Genomic DNA, 21,304 nt, shown 5'->3' with positions numbered 1-21,304 from the left:
TACCAAAATATATTTCAGATCAAGCACCAAAATATTCTAGACTGCGTTACAAAATATTTTAGCAAAACTTGAGGACTAAGAAATCACTTTCTAATAATGATTAAATTAATTATTTAATTTATCATTTCCAAATAATAAAATATATATATATATATATATATATATATATATATATATATATATATCAATATATATTTTTCTCTAGTGCTTACTTCGTTCACATAACTATGTACCCCCATTAATTAGAGGTACACCCTACTATATAAACACTACTAATGTGTGTGTTGCATCCGATGTGAGACTTCCACTTTTTTCAATTCACACCACACTAGTTCTACCCAACATAGGAATTTGTGTTTAGTCTTTTTACTCAATTTCCACACATGTTCCAACAATCCCCCACTTGAATTTAAAAAATGGTTTAAAAAATAACGTAAGAAACGTCTCCATAAGATTTGCTAGTAAACAAAGGTGTCGCCTACAACTTGAACCTTTGCATAGCGAGTAAAATTCTGATTAACGAGAGTTGCTTACAACATTGAAATCTATCTCAGACATAGAACCCAGACACAAACCTTTTCATAAGGTGTATTCTAAAAGCCCGTGCGTTTATGGCCATGCACGTCTATCCCAGTTTTAACTAACGCTCTAGGTATTCTGCCCCGAATCCCATAGGAACCGGCCCTTAGTTCCATGATAGGCCAAACCGCAAGTGCACGGTCTATCGAAGAAATAGTAGTAAAAGAGTATCGTTCCGCTAGGGAGTTATGAATTCGATTAACTTTTAGAGAATGATTAGAAAAGAAGAAAGATTATAAAATAGGGGGTTTTTAAATAAGAGACAATAACAATAATAAGATAAAAAGGAGCCTTGGGATTATTGGTTCATCATAACAACGAATCCTTCACAATCAAGCCTTAAACTTTATAATTCTATGTTATTCTTAATTTCTAAGGACAAGTTTCTCTTTAGCATATCAAAGCTTCTCTCGAAGTCAGTGAGTGTATCCCTCCAACAACCACACCTATTCTCATGGGTGATTGCCTTTGGGACCCTTGAAGATCGAAACTTTATGTGTCCCAAGGTTTGCTAGACTATTCTCATGTTTCGCAAACCTTGTCTAAATTCACTTGTTCGGATATCAAAGCTCCGCGTTCGCTTTATGAATTGATATATGTGATGATGAATTAACCATTATCAAACCCTCCGCGTTCGCTTCCACAGTTTGATAATAATTAATTCATGTTAAAACGGTGAATTCAGATAAGAAATTAAGGTAACATATAATTAGGGTTTAAGGCTTGGCTTGATCCGGATTACGTCATTAGACTTATCCAACAATCCCAAGACAGAGAAGTCTACTCACTAACGTTCATTGTAGACATGGGGGAAGAAGAGAGAAAGCAATAAAGGAAAAGAACAATAATATAAAAGTGAACTTTTATTCCCAGAACAAAAGATGAATGTTTATGATGGAGTGCTACTCTATTTATAGCTTTACAATTGACTTAAAATCTAAGCAACTACAAGGGCAAAGCAGTAAAACTACAACAGAGTAACTTGGGCTCGAAGAAAAGCAGCAAAAGAGGCTTCTGGGAGGTGGCACGGCCGTGCCACATGTTGGCACGGGCCGTGCCAAGCTTCTGACTTGGTAGAGACATATTTTTGTCTCGTATCTTCGTATTCTTGCACTGTATTTGCTCCAGTCCTCTTTCTTTTGCTCCAAGACACCTTCCATCATATATTCTTTCCTGAAATAAAATAAAAGACAATTAAAAGTAAAATATTCTAAAAGGAAATAAAATGCAATAAAATAAAATCAAATCTTAAATAAAACTAAACTAAATAAAGCAATAAAATAGACTATCTATGACTCATCATTCCACATTCGTATAGGTGAGTCTATCAAGAGTACTCATGTAGCTATGTACTCCACTCCAAATAGAGTATAGATCTCATTAAGAGTTTCTATTATCTCATCTTTCTATCGCTGCAGGAATCATGCTTTCTTACTTTTAACATAACATGTTCTATCACTTGTGACTTGTTATTACCCATTGAACCTATTTCTTGGGATCTCCAGTCATGTAGGTCGGGTTACCATCACTTGTGACCTTTGGGCATCAGTCCCATCCTACTGGATGTGTTTAGGACTTTCTTTATAGTAATTCCTTTCGTCAAAGGATTGACTAATTCTTTATCAGTACGTACATGATATACTCCAACTATTCCTCTTGAGAGTAGCTAGCTCTCTAATCCTTTATGTGTTGCCTTAATAATCATCTATTGCCATTGTAGTAACGATTCTCAATTTTTTGTAATAGCTGCAGTACTATGATAAGTGTTTAAAAGTGATATATTTCATATAGGAGTTTAGGCATTTTAGTGACTTGTTTTGCAAGATTCTCTATGGAAAACTCCAATTATTGTGTAAATATGTCATTTATGCTTTTGAGCCTTATTCCACCCTTTTTGTGCAGGAAAATACAAGCAAGGAGCAAGAAACGTCAAAATTCAATTTCATACGCCATTAGCGTGTCCTACGCTATTAGCGTGATGAGGAAATGCCCAAGTCCAGAGAGGTACGCCATTGGCGCACCTGGGGCGTGGATCTGGATCACTCCTGAAGAATACGCTATTAGCGTATACTGAGCTATTAGCGTACAAGCTCCCGAGAGCTACGCCATTGGCGCACCTGGAGCGTAGCTGGTCATGAAGAAACACGCTATTAGCGTGGGTTACGCTATAAGCGTAGAAGCTCCAGAGGACCACGCTATTAGCGTAGCTGAAGCGTTGAAGCAGGGCAAGGCCAACGTGGCACAAGCCCATTGGCCAGATTATAGGCCGACTTACCACGCTATTAGCGTATCTTGCGCTATTGGCGTAGGTACAAAAACACAGGCCATTTAAATAGCATTCTTACCTCTCTTTTAGGTCATTCACTATTCCATTAAAACATTTTATACATTTCTAGAGAGAGGTTAGAGCTATTTCAAAGAGAAAAACACAAAGCAAGTGATTAAGGAGTAGATTCAACCCTAGATTCATTGAGACATCAAGGATCTTGGCATGGAATCTTCATCTTTCCTTCATTCCTTGCATTAGTTTACATGTCTATGTGTAACTATCATCTTCTTTGTAGTATTGAGGTAACAATCAAGCTATTATGTAATCTTTTGATCTTTTAATGTATATGGTTCTAGCTTAATGATTCAATATTGTTGTTATTCTTGCTTTTAATGCTTTCAAAGAGATTCAAGATGATTTGGACACAAACTCTTGAATCTAGAACTAGAATAACAATCTATCTTATGTTATATCACTCTTGACAAGTTTGTAAACCTTTGATAATTACTTTTAATCAAGATTTTAATGCTTTCGGATACTTAATCAGGCTGGACACGGTCGATTAAGTTATCCGATCTACTTTGTTATCGTTTAAGGAATTTGGACACGAATGTTTAAACGCTAACCTGGAAATAACGATGTCGCTTTGGACACGAAGGATGTTGTAGAAATGATTGTAATAATATTGGTTATAAAGCTAGAGTCTGTTAATCGATCGAGAGATTGCTGCTGTTATGCTTGCTCGTTATCTTATACCGCAAGCGAAATAGTTTGATCCCCTCTCGTTTTTACATTTATGTCATTTGTGGATATAGTGTTACAAACAACAAATTATATCCAAACCCTTAATGTGAAATATTGTGAAAATGCTTATGATTAACGTAACTCCCTGTGGAAACGATCCTATATATACTCACGTGTACATAGTTATATGACATGTAGAAAAACTACATCATACTATCACAATGAATTAACACTTTTGGAAACAGTTTTACCCTCTAAGGGTTCTCAACTAGCAAGCATCTTATCAACTTGCTTCTTCTCTATTTTTCTCTAGTGTTCTCATCTCAGATTCATTCCATAATGAACTGAGTCAATATCATTTGTTTCAACAAACAACTCCTCCAATGATGCTCAATGTGCAGTCACTGGTCGCTTTAAGACTCATCTGAAGGATATTATATTTTGTATCTTGTACCATTCATGTACAATATGATACTTCTCATTTGTATCCTGTACCATTCAAGTACAATAGGATACTTCTCATAATGTAATCTTAGAGTCATAGTCTTCTTAAGGCACCTCATGACTCTTTCAATAGCATGACAATGCTTCTCATTTGTTTACTAGTAAACTTGCACAATAGTTTCACGACATCAGCAACGTCGTGTCTAATACATTCAGTGGCTTACCTAAGGACTGCCAATCATGCTCGCATATTCTGTTTGTTTAACTTCATCTCAAGTGTTCTTACACTTGGATCATAATATATGCTTGCAAATTTACACTCAAAGAATATTTCCTTAAGAACTTCTCAACTTTGTGAGATTTATCAAAAAAGTTCTTTTTTTCTAATCTAGTAATCTTGAAACCAAGAATTACTTCAACTTTGTCTAGGTCTTTCTTATCAATGTTGTTGATAAACAATGATTTCACATAATTCATAACATGAATCTTTAAACCAAATATGAGCAAGTCGTCTTCATAGGCAAATATTATTTTCATGTTTGTTGTAAATACATTTGTCACTTTCATTCACTTTATGCTCATTCGATGACATTAGAATGTCAAATTTTTCATATCATTCCATTTTAGACCTCACAAAGAATTATCTAACTTACAGACCTTGTTTTCTTGTCCATGAATCACAAAACCTTCAGGTTGTCTAATATAGAATTCTTCTTCTAATCACCATAAAAAAGGCAACTTTCACATCCATTTCGAGTACTATTGAGTTATGAACAACAGCTAAAGGGACTAGTACTCTTATGGATATGATTCTAGTGACTGGTGAATGAATGTCGAAGAAGTCTATATTTTTTTCTCTGTCTAAAACCTTTGATTACATGGAGGGCCTTGTATTCATAAACCGTACCATCAGGTTTTAGTTCTTTTTCCCAAAATCCAAATACAACCGATTAGTTTGCAACTATGAGGCAAGTCAACAAAGTGTCATGTTTTGTTAGACTCTAGAGAATCCATTTCATCGTATATTGCTTCTTGCCAAAATTCAACATCCAATGAGGATATGATCTTCTTCCAATGTATAAACCAAGTTCATACTCTTTAGCAATTCTAGCTTTCTTACCTCTTCGAGGTTCTATAACATCTCATACGATGTTCTCATAACTATTTCTGATTACTGGAATGTGATCAGATATAGTGTCCCCACTAGTTCTTAATATACAAGGGGAAAAGTCAACATCTTTTAATTCTATGATCACTTTAGCATTTAGGTCATAAAACCTATAAGCTTCCCTAATTATAGTATATCCAATGAATACACATTCATAGGCTCTACTAGTGAGTTTAACTCTCTTGGGTTCGAGATCCGAACTTATGTCAGACAATCTCAAGTTCAAAAAATAAGACAAGTTAGATTGTCTTTTCTTCAAAAAAAATTCTTAATTAGAATTTTCGTTCATAGACTTGGGTACACTAACCAACATAGATTTCAATTTTCGTTATAGATATGGAACATATCAAGCATATCAATTTTATTTTTCAAAATTCACAGTCATCAATAAATACGATAAAATACCATTTTATCATTTCTAGGTTATGTGTCATCAAGTTTGCACATATCATAATTTATTAAGTTTAGAGATTCATATTCTCTAAATTCTGATTTATATGAACTTTTGGTTCATATATCTTGACTGCAATAAATAAAATTGTCTAATCATATAACGTTGGAATTAAGTCCAAGTTACTCAAGTTTAAAATTAAACGCTTGTTCACACAATAAATATTGATATGTCAAATATTAAAATCACACAACTAATAAAATAGAAGGAGAGTTTAATTTTGAACATACCATCAAATGTGCAATCTTTTTGCACAAGAATGTATGGTAGACAAGTCTCTCTTTAAGTCTGAGTCAACTCAGTCTTATTCAATAGAAATCTGAAATTCAGATTCTTTCTTATTTTTATATGAAACATTTGGAACAAATATCTCATATAATTTTTATTTTAACCTTTGATTTTTCAATGTTCACATTTCATATATGTATAGCAACGACCATTTAGATGGCAAAATTGTACTCATGTTCCACGGTACATTCCTTATGTCCAATAAATTAACTTTGATTATAATTCCATTCGATAGCGACTCGGGAAGCAAGCTTTATACCAAGTTAATAGTTAATTCTAGAGGAACAAACAAACAGAGGAACCATTTATACTTCTAACAAACAAAGAGGTTTGACTAGCATGATTTTTACAAAACCATGTGAATGTGCCGAGACAATTTTCTATCCACAATTAACTCCATGCTTTACCATTAAAAGCGACATGTGAATTTCTTAGTGTTGTTGTTGTAACAACAAACACTTCATTGTTTCAGTGGAAAAATGTATTTCTATAACTTGATTTATCCTTGTTTTATTTAGGGACAACTGAACCTTAATAAGTAACTTCTTCGGTAGACATGACAGTTCGAAACGTCTTAAAATTGTTGTTTTTGGATTTCTAAACTGTTGTATTTGGATTTCCAAATTCTATTATCTATCGAAGTTGTTACTAGGTTGAGTCACGACCATGTCGCTCTCTTTAAGACGTTTCGTGGCACTGCCTAAAATTGTGCAAGACAGACTATCAACCACGCCGCCTCCAGGATAAAACAAGCTCAGCTACAACTGTGCGGTTAACTACTGTATTGTAGAAAACCGTTCGAGAATTACACCTCCAATATGGTACCAAGACCATTCTTTTAATACTGAAACCACTTTAATATGGTATTGTTACCACTTTGTTATGGTGCTGAGACCACTCAAATATGGTGTTATCACCATTCTAACTTTAATTTCTCCAAAACATCAATATGGCACTATGACCACTCAAATATGGTGATACCACCATTTCTCCTCAAATAGAAAATTATTGAAATAATTTATATACAGTTAAGATCATTCTTAATTCCGACAGGACATTATTATTACGAAAAGGGACTATGATCTTAATAGTACTCTTTATTCCGAAGGGACTTATATTATCGAAGGGACTATATATTTTAAGACCATTCTTAATTCCGAAGGGACATTAAACCGAAAAGGGACTATGGTCTTAAGAACACTCTTAATTCCGAAGGGACAGAAAAGGGAGATGAAGAGAAGAAAGACTCGTCAACACAAGTCAATAAAGGGAGAAGAGAGAAAGAGTTCCCGACAACTCAATGAAACTCTTTGGTGTGTACAATGCACTGTGTGAGCTCTCTATTTATAGAGAAAATTCATAACTAATAAGTGAGAAACTTTGGGAACAAGTAATACATTACTTTATGATTAAGTAATTCACATATTAGATCTAGTACAAAAATATCTCAATTGAGTACCAAAATATATTATATCGAGTACACAAATATATTATATTATGTACCAAAATATATTTCAGATCAAGCACCAAAATATTCTAGATTGTGTTACAAAATATTTTAGCAAAACTTGAGGACTAAGAAAGCACTTTCTAATGAAAGCACTTTCTAATAATGATTAAATTAATTATTTAATTTATCATTTCCAAATAATAAAATATATATATATATATATATATATATATATATATATATATAATATATATATATTTTTCTCTAGTGCTTACTTTGTTCACATAACTATGTACCCCCATTAATTAGAGGTACACCCCACTATATAAACACTACTAATATGTGTGTTGCATCCGATGTGGGACTTCCACTTTTTTCAATTCACACCACACTAGTTCTACCAAACATAGGAATTTGTGTTTAGTCTTTTTACTCAATTTCCACACATGTTCCAACAATACTTGATCAACTCAATTTCCACACATGTTCCAACAATACTTGATCATTTCGCTGATTATGAATGTATGTCCAGAAGATTGAGGAATGTTGCTTGAATTATTTATTTCTTTAGAGGTTTTTGTTTTAAATAAACTTTAGAGGTTTTTTTCTCTTTTTTTCTTTTTCACTTTGGAGTAACCCGCTTTTGTTTGTTCACGAAAACAAAATTCCAATATAAACATATGGTACTGAATTGGCGACGTTTTGAAAATTGGTGTCCGTGATCCAACTTCTATTCTGATTAACTATTCTTTTTACCTTCCTGATAGGGAGGGAATTGCTAGATATCTATCTATCTATCTACGTTTATGGAATCCGCTTAGGATTCATGTGTTCTGTCTCCACTTTGTCCCCCGCTTTCTTCTCAAAGCATCTTTTTCATTTTTTTTTGAAGGAAAAGCATCTTTTTCATGTACTTGAAAATCTAAGCATGACTTCTGTAAAATAAGGAAACAAAATCTAAGCATGACTTCTGTAAAATAAGGAAACAAAATCTCACCATAACTTAATTAATTAAGATCATATATAAACACACACGCGCATACAACATTATTATACTTACTTATTATAATCATAACATAACATTAATTAAATCGTACATTTCTACCGTCAAACCATTAGTCTAATGCCACGATATACACGGTGAATCAAAACTCTAGCAACAAAGGTATATCTATTGACTTTAAGAGTAACTCTTTTGAGTTACTCCAAATCCCAACCTTTAATCTTAATTTCTACACATTCTCTCTAAACCACCTATTAGAATTCACAGGTGAGAAACAATAAGTAAAACCGCCGTATGCAGATTGTATTCCTTGAATTTCAAAGAATCATCATAAATCATCACCAACAGATAATTTCAAAGAATCATCATAAATCATCACCAACAGATAAACCTACATGTACATTTATGCGCGAAAGTGTATCTCCCTACAAGATTGATGACTCTAAACACTGAACCGTGTAGAAACTATGGTGTAAGGTTGTAACTGGCATTTGGAGGGGAATGAACCATACATCTGAGAGAGTAAGACCCCACACGTACAAACTCGTGTTATCAGTAGGTGCAACTCGACAGCTGGTAAACCATAAAACCCCACGAGCTCATCACTTAAATAGAAGACGTAAAAATTGAATAATGATTTATCATTAATTTAATCCAACAAATGAATAGAGGAGATTCGAAGAATCCTAACCACTGCTAACATTTTGCAATAAAAATATGTTAACTCCTAAACTCTTGCTCGACTGCAAACAAACTAAATTGCAAAACCCCCTTTATCTTTTTTTATTGTTCCCAAATAAGTAACATGAATTGCCTAGTTGAAACGAAAATATCTGTTCATACGATACTTTACTTACACTTTATTACTTGGCAAACGATTTGGTACACTTGCCTAAATCCGACCACCAAACCTTACGATAGTTCCTACCGTAGCAGGGCTTATTCCTCCTCATGTGATCAAATTAGCAGAAAAGGTTTGTGCCTGAGTGAAGGAATAAGAAGTTACCTCGATCTTATCTGGAAAACAAGGGAAGTTCTCAAGACGATCGACCTCCATTGCAATTTCCATGATTTCGTTGTTTCCACCTCGATGACTACCTCAAGGGAGATTTGTTTTTTCCAGGCACGATAGCCTCAAGGGAAGCAAGCATTTTTGGTTGGGTCCTGGAAGCTGTGAAGTGAACAATGAACTCATGGCAAAGTTTCTACCAAGAGTCAGTGGAGTTCCTCTTGAGATTATTGTACAATGTCATTGCTCATCTACAAAGTATGGTCACAAACAGTTTGCACTTAACAGACCCTTAAACATTTATGTAATTAAGCACTGCCTCTATGTTCTCGATGTGGTCATCCGGATCAGAGGATCCGTCATAGGTCTCCATTTGAAGGGGATTCTCTAGTCCAGTTAGGATCAATTTTCCCTTATCCGTCTTGTGAAAAACCTGAATATCACACAATGATGCTCTAAGTAAGATGAGGACACCAAGAATTTGGAAGTGCACCTTCGTGAATGGTCCAATCTTGACGATCTTAGAGAGTTTTCCTCCATAGGATATCGAGGAGATCTGGATCTATGTGGAGTCGGGCTTATTCCCCTTATATTACGTTGAGGAGCAGAAGAACGAACAACTCTCCTGGAGGTAGGTAACCTTCCATGCGTTTCTATGGATTGAGATTCTTCCATCATTTAATGTGCCTGTTGTGATTGTCGATCACTTGTGTCTGCTGACACAAAATTTGGATAATGTTGTTGAGCACAATGTCTATAGAAGACACATTTCTCATTCCTTCCATATGATGTGAAGGGCCGTATAATGGTGCCTCACAGAGAGGAATTACCAACTGTGGTACCTGGTGTTAAGTCTCCTCCTTGAGATGTCAATAAGAGATGGAGTTAAGGTGTGTCCATCACGATTGATACGACAAACCTCACTCCCTAGTTGGGTGGATGCAGCGTCGACCATTCTGTAATGTGATTGCTTTTTTGGTTTTTCTAAGAAGTTTTGATCTTTTGTGAGTAAAAAGACGGGGATAACTAGTTTCTCACAGATGGCGCCACTGATCTTACCTGGTCAGAAGAGCAACGTCAAGTGTGGTGGGTTTGTTGGATTTGTAAGCTTGGAATGGAGGAGGGGGTGTACATGTAGACACTCTAACACTCAAGTTAGTAAAAGAGAAGAACGAGGGGTTAATGGTTTAAAATTATCGTACCTTTATAGACAATGTAAAGTCCCCTTGTATAGAGAAGACGTGCATATGCCATTGTTAAATGCAAAAGTTATTGCTCGACCATTACAGTTGTAGAAATTGTAACCGTTGAACGTTACAAAATGGCAATCACGTGGACTGTTACTATTCAATTTGAATTGACGCCTCATGTTGCTATGAGCACCCCATGACGGGGAGGGGTGTGAAGTAGGTGATTGGTTCAATAATGAATTGGGCTTGTTTTATTGGGCCTGGACTGTTAGAACATATGTCTTTGGGAAGTTCAGAACAAATGGGATTATGGAGAGATTATTCTTACACTACTTTCCATAATCATCAGATAAAGAAGAAGACTACTCACTCATCTTTGTGATGAGTTTGTGATGAGTTAATAATTAGTAGTTTTAATTTAATATTTAAGTCCTTTCTTTTGATCCTATATCTAAGTCCTTTTTAATTAGATTTAAGTTTATTTTATTTTAATATTATTTCCTTTTAGAGCTATTTTACTTCAGTTGCATATTATTATATTTCAGGAATAAACATTTGATGGATTTAGTCTTGGAGCAAAAGAAAGGAGTTTGGAGCTGATTCAGAACAAAAATACGAAGATTTGGAGACAAAAATATGTCTCCCCCAAGTCAGAAGCTTGGCACGGCCCGAGCTCCCACTGGCACGGCCGTGCCACCTCCCAGGATCTCCTTTTGCTGCTTTTGCTTAGATTTCAAGCTACTCTATTTAGTTTTGACCAAAAGGCCCGTAGTTTTTTGTGGAACATTCTAGTGATGTATTGCTTAGGTTTTAAGTCGAATGTAAACTATAAATAGAGTAGCTAGCCATCACAACAAATCATCTTTTGTTCTTGGAATTCAATAAGTGACAATTGTCTTTCTTAATAAAAGTTCTTTTCCTTTCCTTTACTTTCTTGTTATTTTACTTTTATGCTTTTCTTCATCTTCTCCATGTCTACGATGAACATGAGTGAGTAGACTCTTCTTGTCTTGGGATTTTTGGATAAGTCTAATGACGTAATCCTAATCAAACCAAACCATAAACCCTAATTTTATATAAATCTACTTTCTAATCTAATTTCACCGTTTTTATAATGAATTAATAATTACCGAACTAAGAAGCGAACGCAGAGGGTTTTGTAATCGTTAATTCATCATCTCAAATATCAATTCATAAAGCGAACGCGAAGCTTTGATATTGGAACAAGTGAAATTAGACAAGGGTTGCGAAACATAAGAATAGTCTAGCAAACCTTGAGACACATAAAGTTTTGTTCTTCAAGGATTCTAATAACAATCAACCATGAGAATAGGCGTGATTGTTAAAGGAACACACTCGCTGACTTCGAGAGAAGCTTTGATACGCTATAGAGAAACTTGTCTTTAGAATGTTGATCAAATATAAAGTTAGAAGTTTAGGGTTTGTTTGTGAAGGATTCGTTGTTATGATGAACCAATAATCCCAAGGCTCTTTTTATTATTATTTTCTTCCGTTAAAAATCAAACCTTTTTCAACTAGACCTTCTTCTAATCATTCTCTAAAAGTTAGTTAAATTAAACAACTCCCTGTCAGAACGATACTCTATTTTTACTACTTCATTAGAACCGTGCACTTGTAGTTTAAACCCACCAAGTTTTTGGCGCCGTTGTCGGGGAGTTAACTAATTTGATTAACTTTTTCTTAGTGATTAGAATTTTTCTTTTTCTCTTTTTCTTCCACTTCTTTCTTTCTTTCTTTTACCGTTAACTTCTTGGGTTTTCAATTTTTTATGCGAAGAACTAAAAGTCTTGGTGAATTCGTTCTCGAGATCGAAAGGTTTTTACATAAAAGAAGGAGAGACGCATGAAATAATACCGCTATGGATGAACACACTCTCAAAGAGTATGCAACACCATCTTCATAAAGCGAACGCGGAGCTTTGATATTGGAACAAGTGAAATTAGACAATGGTTGCGAAACATAAGAATAGTCTAGCAAACCTTGAGACACATAAAGTTTTGTTCTTCAAGGATTCTAATAACAATCAACCATGAGAATAGGCGTGATTGTTAAAGGAACACACTCGCTGACTTCAAGAGAAGCTTTGATACGCTATAGAGAAACTTGTCTTTAGAATGTTGATCAAATATAAAGTTAGAAGTTTAGGGTTTGTTTGTGAAGGATTCGTTGTTATGATGAACCAATAATCCCAAGGCTCTTTTTATTATTATTTTCTTCCGTTAAAAATCAAACCTTTTTCAACTAAACCTTCTTCTAATCATTCTCTAAAAGTTAGTTAAATTAAACAACTCCCTGTCAGAACGATACTCTATTTTTACTACTTCATTAGAACCGTGCACTTGTAGTTTTATCCCACCAAGTTTTTGGCGCCGTTGTCGGGGAGTTAACTAATTTGATTAACTTTTTCTTAGTGATTAGAATTTTTCTTTTTCTCTTTTTCTTCCACTTCTTTCTTTCTTTCTTTTACTGTTAACTTCTTGGGTTTTCAATTTTTTATGCGAAGAACTAAAAGTCTTGGTGAATTCGCTCCCGAGATCGAAAGGTTTTTACATAAAAGAAGGAGAGACGCACGAAATAATACCTCTATGGATGAACGCACTCTCAAAGAGTATGCAACACCATCTACAGATGAGCCACATGCTATTATTGTGTACCCGACGGTTGAGGGTAACAACTTTGAGATTAAGGCTGCACTACTTAATTTGGTGCATCAAAATCAGTTCTCTGGATCGCCCGTTGAGGATCCAAATCTACATATCTCAATTTTTCTAAGAATCAACGAAACATTGAAAGAGAACCAAGAAGCCGTAAGACTTCATCTTTTTCCCTTTTATTTAAGGGATAGAGCTAGCGCTTGGTTTCATTCTCTTGAAGTTGGTTCCATCACTTCATGGGATCAAATGACGCAAGCATTCCTTGCCCGATTCTTTCCCCCTCTAAAACTGCTAAACTAAGAGACCAAATCACACGGTTCAATCAAAAAGACGGGGAGTCTCTTTATGATGCGTGGGAGCGTTTCAAAGAAATGCTTAGACTTTGTCCCCACCATGGTTTAGAGAAGTGGCTCATAGTCCACACTTTTTATAATGGCTTATCATATACCACTAAGATGTCTGTTGATGTAGCTGCAGGTGGAGCTTTAATGAACAAGAATTATACAGCAGCATACACTTTGATTGAAGACATGGCTTAGAATCACTATAAATGGACCGATGAGAGGGTCGTCACCAATTCTTCACCCTCTAAAAAAGAGGCAGGTATGTACGAAGTCTCTAACTATGATCATCTTGCTGCTAAGGTTGATGCACTAACCCAAAAATTTGAAAAACTCAATATTAGTGCTATCACATCCAAAACTTTTATAAAAACCCTCAAAATTCCTATGGACAAGTAGCACCACCTGGCTATGCAAACAACCAGAGAGTCCATTAGAAATCAAATTTGGAAATTTTAATGGAAAACTATGTCATGAACCAATCTAAACAGCTTCAAGAGCTCAAAAACCAAACCGGATTTCTGAATGATTCTCTTTCTAAACTCAATACTAAAGTAGATTCTATTGTTGCCCAAACTAAAATGCTTGAGACTCAAATCTCCCAAGTGGCCCAACAAGTGGCCACCTCTTCTCAAACACCGGGAATCTTTCTTGGACAAACCGAAGCCAATCCCAAAGCCCATGTTAATGCTATTTCTATTGGGGATAGTAAGTTAGGAGAAACTATTGCTAAGGATAAAAACATTGAGGGAGAGAGTGTTAAGCTTTTAGGTGAGAAAACTGTGATAGAAAGCAAGAAACCACTTGATAAGACCCAAGCTCCTTCCCCATTAAGGGTTGCTAAGCTTAACTTGGAAGCTCAATTTAATAATTTGTCAACATACTTAAGAAGATTTGCATTAAAATTCTCTTTGCAGAAGCTTTGTCTCGGATGCCTCTACATGCTAAGTTTTTAAAGGAAATTTTTTCAAAGAAAAAGACTATAGAGCATAATGAGAAAATAACTTTGACTAGAGAAAGTAATGCAATCATTAAGAAGCCACCTCCCAAGCTTAGAGACCCAGGTAGTTTTGGCATACCTTGTATGATTGGGAGTGAGACCATTGACAAAGCCTTATGCAATCTAGGAGCTAGTGTTAGCTTGTTGCCTTTGTCCCTCTTTAAGAAGACAAGGATAGGAGAATTGAAACCTACCGAGTTGGTCTTGAAGTTAGCTGATCATTCTACTATAAAACTAGTCGGATTTGTTGAGGACATATCTGTTAAGATAGAAGGGATATACATCCCGGCTGATTTTGTAGTAGTTGACATTGAAGAGGACGATGACATCCCTATAATCCTAGGATGACCCTTCCTCGCTACTGCGGGAGCTATTGTTGATGTTAAAAATGGTAGGATTATTTTTCAAGTGAGTGATAAAATGGTAGGGTTTGAGTTGGAAAATGTTATGAAAGGTCCCGCTCTTTATTCTTGTTGCATGATTAAGAATCATGATGTGAAAGAACGCTTCATAGCGTCATCTACACAATATGATCTCTTTGATCCTTTCTAAGGGAACTTTCTAACCGTCAAGCTAATGACTCTAAAAGAGCACTTCGTGTGAGGCAATCCACGCATTTATCTACTTTTATTTTGTTTGTTTTTTGTTGTTTTAAGTTTTTTTTGTAGGTGATTGTCCAAGCATGATTCAAGAAAACGAAAAAAAATTGAGCCTAAGATGCCTAGAACCTTGGCACGGCTCGTGCTCCCAGATGGCACGGCCGTGCCTGACCATGCCAAGCCAAACTCCACAAAAGTCCAGAAGGTTGGCACGGCCCGTGTCCCCAGCTGGCACGGCCGTGCGCGACTCCTGCACCCCATATACACAAATTTTTTCTTCTTCTTCCTTCATTCTCCAACACCAACATCTCTCTACATTTAAATTTCTCTCTAAAACCTCCATAACCAACAACCTTCAAACCTTCATATCTCCCTCAAATCTTCACCAAATCACAAAATTTCTTCACCCAATCAATTCTAAACATCATTCCAATCATAACCCTTCAATCAAAAACAAATTTCATCCACCCAAACCCAAAATCACCCAAATTCGTAACCCCAATTAACCTAACCCATAAACCACAAATTCATCACTAATCTCCACATCCCAACTCATAAATCTTACTTAAACCTTAACCCCATAACTAAACCAACTTTTTCCACCAAAAATCTTCCCAAACCCTAACCTTCACCAAAACCACACAAAGTCAAAATAAGGTCAAGGTAAATGGCTTCAAAGAGAAGTGGAAAGGAAGTAGCAAGCTCTTCAGGAGGACCTCAACCAAAGAAGAAAGCACCAGCAAAGAATCATGGCATCCTCTTCAAAGATAACAAGCAAAATGAAAGGTATAAAGCTCTTATCTCTAAACATTTACATCCTTGTAGGTACCCTGATTCTCATACTCTGAATGTCTTAAAGATTAGGGATAATGTGTATGAGCTGTTGAATAGATTAGGATGGGTTGAAATGCTTAGACCTATGAGGGGGTTTGATAACTTCACTTATGAGTTCTTGAGTTCTATTGAATTCAAGAAAGATAGGTTGAATTTCGATAACCCTGATCATAGAGTCTCCTTCCGGCTTTTGAATATTGATTACGAGCTGTCCCTTGAACATTTTTGCAACGAAATGGGCTTCGAAAATGCGGGGTGAAGGTGAGAAAAACACAAGAAGGGGGGTTGAATTATGTTTTGAAAAACTTCTTCGTTTCTCCTAAAACTGAACACACTGATCAGAAGCTAAGTGAAACAGCTTCTGAAGTGATAATCAGAATCTGAACGCAGCGGAAAAAAACAGAGAGAGAGAAGAAGAAAGACACAAAGCAATTATACTGGTTCCTTCCACAATCCGGAAGTAGTCCAGTCCCCCTTGCACTTCCAAGGAGATTTCACTAAGAGTAATATCTGATTACAATTGCTCAAGCACACCTGCAAGAGACTTCCTTTGCTCAAGCACACTTTGCAAGAGTCTTCCTATGCTCAAGAACACAATCAAGAGACTTCCCTGCTCAAGCACAACTGCAAGAGACTTCTAACTAAACAAAATTACATAGAAAATTGTTTAAGGTTGAACACTTGATATACAATCAGAGGTGCTCACAATACAAATCAGATACAGACTCAATGACTTAAGAATTTCTAAGATATGACTTTGAGACACAGAAATTCTAAGTGAATGCAAAACAATTTCAGCAGAGGTTTGACACTTGTAAAAATGTTGTGAGTCTTTCGTTCAGCATTACCAAATCTCTAAGTCTTCACTCCTTTATATAGAGGTGTGAAAGAGACGTTGTGAAATTGCCAGCACATCAAAGAGTCGTTGTTGAAGCTTGATCTTTCACCAATGATCTTTTTCCTGATTTGGTTGTTGTCCTATGAAGAACCAATTTGAAATCCATTCCCATTGTGAAGGAACATCTTTGCAGGCATAGCTGTTATTCTGGAGCTGTTTTCTTGTCCTGTAGCGTGGACACAAAACAGAGTAGTGGAGAAGGTTGTTGTACAGTTCGTACAAAGTACAATGTCAACGCTTTTTAAAGATAAGGTTCCAAGGCCTTCAAATCTTCACCAAAATGACCGTTGCAACCATCCACTAATCTTCTGCAGTGTTTTCGAATCCAATAGACAGCTTTTGAAGTGTTGATCTTTGAATCTTCAGCTTGTGGTGATAATCAGCTGCTGATGTGCTTCAGCTTCTGATGAAGTCGCTTTTGAACTATCCGCTTTTGATGACTATCCGCTTCTGAAGGCTATCCTCTTCTGTTGACCTTCAATTTTTGATGACCTTCAGCTTCTGATGACTTTCAGCTTCTGATGACCTTCAACTTCTGATGATCTTCAGCTTCTGATGACGTCGTCATTCTTCAGTAGCACTTATGACTTCAGATGCACTTCTTTTCAGATGCTTTCAAGCTTCCTTTTCTTTAGTCCATAGCTCTCTTTTTGTTCTTCAGAACCTTTATATGATGTACATTTTTAACTATGGTCCTATACACTCGAACAAATATTAGCTAGTTCAATTTACAATTTTTTAATACCTTGTTATCATCAAAACTCTTTAAGGTTCATTGTTAAACACATTTTGTTCCAAGGGTTCATCCATGATACCCCCTCGCTGACTTCCTACGTGAGGGTGATGCTTCTATAATAAACTAAGTGTAATTTCCATAAATCCCTCTAAAAAGAGGAAATAATTAAATACATCATTAACACATGGAGGAAAGGATACCCCCTCGCTGTCTTCCTACGTGAAGATGATTAATTTGCAGCACTACTTAGGGTGATCATGGAATCAAGGTGGAAAGGATACCCCCTCGTTGACTTCCTATGAGAAATGGTATCCCCTAAGCAATCTGCAAGCCCCCAAACTATTTAAATTGTCAAATTAAAACTAATTCCCATCTCTCTTATATGGAATGAAGAAAAGAATTTTCTCGGTTGGTTTAGTGCTAGGATTAGAACCTGTTTCCTCATAATATGTATCTTATACAGGAGCAAGAAAAGGGTTGGACTACACACACACACTCTCACTTGAAACTTGTTGTTGGGTTGAATAAAGATCATAAGAAATACTTGAGTTTGTGATTAGTGTACGCTTGAAATAAAAGCCTTTGAGGAGACATGAGTTTTAATTGTATTGTCATACATTAATCTTGTTTTATGCTGCTATGTTTATGCCTTTTGCTTGAGGACAAGCAAAGATTCAAGTGTGGGTGAGTTTGATGAGTCAATAATTAGTAGTTTTAATTTAATATTTAAGTCCTTTCTAATTAGATTTAAGTTTATTTTATTTTAATATTGTTTCCTTTTAGAGCTATTTTACTTCAGTTGCATATTATTATATTTCAGGAATAAATATTTGATGCATTGAGTCTTGGAGCAAAAGAAAGGAGTTTGGAGCTGATTCGGATCAAAAATACGAAGATTTGGAGACAAAAATATGTCTCCCCCAAGTCAGAAGCTTGGCACGGCCCGTGCTCCAACTGGCACGGCCGTGCCACCTCTCAGGATCTCCTTTTGCTGCTTTTGCTTAGATTTCAAGCTACTCTATTTAGTTTTGACCAAAATGCCCGCAGTTTCTTGTGGAAAATTCTAGTGATGTATTGCTTAGGTTTTAAGTCGAATGTAAACTATAAATAGAGTAGCTAGCCATCACAACAAATCATCTTTTGTTCTTGGAATTCAATAAGTACAATTGTCTTTCTTAATAAAAGTTCTTTTCTTTTCCTTTACTTTCTTGTTATTTTACTTTTATGCTTTTCTTTTTCTTCTCCATGTCTATGATGAACATGAGTGAGTAGACTCTTCTTGTATTGGGATTGTTGGATAAGTCTAATGACGTAATCCTGATCAAACGAAACCATAAACCCTAGTTTTATATAGATTTACTTTCTAATCTAATTTCACCGTTTTTATAATGAATTAACAATTACCAAACTAAGAAGCGAACGCGGAGGGTTTTGTAATCGTTAATTCATCATCTCAAATATCAATTCATAAAGCGAACACGGAGCTTTGATATTGGAACAAGTGAAATTAGACAAGGGTTGCGAAACATGAGAATAGTCTAGCAAACCTTGAGACACATAAATTTTTGTTCTTCAAGGATTCTAATAACAATCAACCATGAAAATAGGCGTGATTGTTAAAGGAACACACTCACTGACTTCGAGAGAAGCTTTGATACGCTAGAGAGAAACTTGTCCTTAGAAAGTTGATCAAATATAAAGTTAGAAGTTTAGGGTTTGTTTGTGAAGGATTCGTTGTTATGATGAACCAATAATTCCAAGGCTCTTTTTATTATTATTTTATTCCGTTAAAAATCAAACCTTTTTCAACTAAACCTTCTTCTAATCATTCTCTATAAGTTAGTTAAATTAAACAACTCCCTGTCGGAACGATACTCTATTTTTACTACTTCGATAGAACCGTGCACTTGCGGTTTTATCTCATCAGTTTGCTACTGAAATAAAAAGGAAATATGAAATAAAACAAAGAACTTTTATTGAAATAATAAAGACAAATTACAAGATTATTATTTGGTTTACAAGGGTAAAGTGGTCGTCGAAAAAAGGGTGCGAGTCCTATTTAATGCCTAGGGCTTACTGATTTTGTGCATCATCATCAATTACAAGACTTAAGGCAATTATATAAGGTTATTCAAGATCATAAAAATGTAACAAGAATTCGACTAGGGAAGTTGTTACGGTAGTTTGGGGTTACAACTCGATGTAACATCTTATGTTTTTATTGCCTTGGTTCTTGATCTTTCTTGAGCGATTGGTGATGATTTTTGATCATTATGTCATGTTTCTGAATGTATTAATTAATTAATTAATTTAATAATTGTATTAAAACATAAATAAATGTATTAATTAATTTAATAAAAACATAACACAATTTTGGGAAAAAAAACATGTTATCAGAGCCTTAAAAAAACATGTTATCAGAGCCTTCGTTGTGGTTTTGCACTAGTGAATGCGTTCTCCTTGAGGGAGAATTCCTGGGATTTATGTTCCTCCTTTGCGGACACCTCATTGTTTTTGTTTTTCACATGATTTGTAGTTTCTCCGTCGTTGTTAGCCACATCACAATCATGTTGTTAGCTTATAGTATGTTGTACCATTATAGTAAGATAATTAAATTTATTTCTCATTTTTAAAATTTGTGCTCATGCTTTTATTATGAGCCGAAATTTGTTGGAATTATAAAATAAATATCTTAGAAATATGTACAGTTATTCATGTAGCTAGAAGATCAATAGTTAATCATATTTATGTAGGAACCAAAAAGTTGATTAATGTCCTTGTAACTCCCATATTGTATTTAATCTCTAGAGTGTATATAAACAGATCAGCTGAGTGGAATTTCACTCGAGCATTTCAGAAATCCTTTAGTTTTTCTCACTAACTCCTCTCAACATGGTATCAAGAGTTGGTTCATTTGTTTGTTAAAGGCTTCTACCTCTGGTCGAGGAGAACCCATGAACTTCTTACCGGTGTTGTGACTGCCCAGAACTATTCGCCGCTGCCTCCTCTGCCCATCTGTCCAAAATCCACCATTTCTAGCCGTTGCTTGCTGGTCCCCTCTGTTTTTTTTATGAGAATGGATCACCCTCAGCATTTGCAATTGAAAGCTGCCGTTCAGTTTCGTAGGTCTACAAGCTTCATATCTCAATCTGGTGATAATCAAAATCTTTGGATAATTGATTCAGGTGCCTCTGATCATATTGCTGGTAATCATTCTTTATTCTCTTCCATGTCTTGTCCCAAATTTCCCCACTTTGTAACTTTGGAGGATGGTTCTAAGGTTGCTGCCAAAGGAATCAGTCATGTTTCAGTCACTCCTTCTATGAAATTAAAATATGTTTTGTTTATACCTGGTTGCCCTTTTAATATGATCTCTATTCGTCAACTTACCCGCTCTCTAAATTGCTCAATCACCTTTGATGCTGAATCATTTACTATACAAGAATGCGGTACAGGTCGGATGATTGGTGCATGACATGAATCACATGGTATTTATTACCTCCAGTCAACTCGTTCGGTAAGTTGTATTGCAGTTGAGTCTCCAAACCTTCTTCACGAACGATTGGGTCATCCAAGTTTATTAAAATTGAAGCAAATGGTTCCAAATCTTGCAAAAATTTCATCAT

General features: G+C 35.5%; 1 non-coding gene and 1 pseudogene across 1 annotated transcript; one reads left to right on the top strand and one right to left on the bottom strand.

The window, feature by feature from the left end:
- The first annotated feature begins 11,149 nt into the window (after nucleotides 1-11,149).
- LOC146943296 (uncharacterized) lies at nucleotides 11,150-15,163 on the top strand (annotated as a pseudogene).
- Nucleotides 13,564-13,670, bottom strand: LOC146943297 (small nucleolar RNA R71). The gene has a single exon (XR_015029440.1). It is a non-coding gene; the product is annotated as a small nucleolar RNA R71 (small nucleolar RNA).
- Nucleotides 15,164-21,304: the final 6,141 nt, after the last annotated feature.

Source organism: Medicago sativa, chromosome 2 (assembly GCF_051527215.1).
Source record: "Medicago sativa cultivar Bolivia chromosome 2, Bolivia_mono, whole genome shotgun sequence".
Classification (NCBI taxonomy): Eukaryota; Viridiplantae; Streptophyta; class Magnoliopsida; order Fabales; family Fabaceae; genus Medicago; species Medicago sativa.
The sequence above is the reverse complement of the archived record's forward strand: the minus strand, read 5'-3'. Positions and strand labels throughout refer to the sequence as shown.